Genomic DNA, 1515 nt, shown 5'->3' on the forward strand with positions numbered 1-1515 from the left:
TATAGGGGTAGACTATTTTAACAGTCAAGATACATAGAAGAAAAAGAAATACACTCAAGCTCTGTATAGTCTTGAAATACATGATATATGTTTAGTGGATGAATATATTATGTTATTCATTAAATATAGATGGAATTCAGGGATCGAAGAAGATATAACAATGCAACTTTTCTTCGCCAAAATACACTCAAGCTCTGTATTTTTTGCATTTATGGTTAATGAATGATTCTTGGTCGACAGTTGTCTTGTGCCCATGCTCCTATTAGTGAAACTGCTGGTTGTAAGATAGAGATTTTTAACCGTTGATAAGTGAATATAGCACGTGTCTTCTTATTTGTTAAATGGTTTACCAACTGTACGTCAGTGTCGACTATGAACTGCAATATATTTTTATCTGTTCTCACTTTTGCGAGTACATGGTGTATAAGATCTCGATCATCGTTTTATTTAACCCAGATCTTTTATTTTCCTCTGTTTGTCTTACAGGATTCGCGATGATATTGAAAAGGAAGATGCTTTTAGAGGTCTATGTGCAATGGTAGGCATTTTCCTATCCTATTACTCCAGTTAGTTTCAGTCCTGTCTATTTTATATTGCCCATCACATCATGTTTCTGATGTCTGTCAGGTTAGAGCGAATCCATCTGGGGCTTTACATTCGCTTGTTTTCATGTGCAAGGCCATTGCAAGTTGGCATGTGAGTCACGTGTAACTGTGGTGTCTAAGTTTGTGTATAAAAGGATTAATGTTTTTTTCCGTTTCTCATCTTCTGTTCTTTCATAGGAAATAAGGAGCCAGGACCTGCATAATCAAGTCTCCCAGGTTTTGCATGGCTATAAACAAGTAGGTGATTCCTTGTTGATATTTTAAGTTCCTTATTTACTTCTTCATTGAGAATCTGATTTTTAATTTCATTGAACAAGACTTGTACATTCACTCCACAACAAAATGATAAAACCACAGATCTCTTCGTTCGGCGAAGAGTTTCACTTTAGAAAATAATGAACTGAAATACTTAAGGGAAAGTGGCTAGTAAAGAATGGAGCTTCGTGTATGTTACAAAACCCAGGTCTCCCCTCCCTCTTTTGTGGTGGTAGGTGGCGTCTAGTTCGTGGCACCACTACCCACCCTGAATAAGAAAACAAAAAAATGTATGTGCTGCTTGCATATGTTGCAAAACCCAGATCTCCCCTCCCCTTTTCTTGGCAGCAGATGACATCTAGTTGGTACACATCCCCACCTACCCTGAATAAAAAGACTAAAAAATTATGTGCTGTTTGCTTATGTTGCAAAACCAGATCTCCCCTCCCCCTTTTGTGTCGGCTGGTGGCGTTTAGTTCGTTACACACCACATCCGCCCTCAAAATACAAGACAAAAAATGTTTGTGCTGGTTGCATCCTGTGAATGTGATGAGGTGATTAACAAAAATCTGATGCATTTCTCAACCACTTGAAACATTGCCAGATGCTGAAAAACGGAGCATGGGAACAATGCATGTCTGCCTTGGAGCCACCT

General features: G+C 38.3%; 1 long non-coding RNA gene across 1 annotated transcript; it reads left to right on the forward strand.

Annotated features, from left to right (window-relative positions):
• The first annotated feature begins 240 nt into the window (after window positions 1-240).
• LOC140966410 (uncharacterized) lies at window positions 241-1515 on the forward strand. The gene is made up of 4 exons (XR_012173348.1): window positions 241-538; window positions 628-696; window positions 783-842; window positions 1465-1515. It is a non-coding gene; the product is annotated as an uncharacterized lncRNA (long non-coding RNA).

The sequence above is a fragment of the Primulina huaijiensis genome, unplaced genomic scaffold (assembly GCF_012295235.1).
Source record: "Primulina huaijiensis isolate GDHJ02 unplaced genomic scaffold, ASM1229523v2 scaffold206066, whole genome shotgun sequence".
Lineage (NCBI taxonomy): Eukaryota > Viridiplantae > Streptophyta > Magnoliopsida > Lamiales > Gesneriaceae > Primulina > Primulina huaijiensis.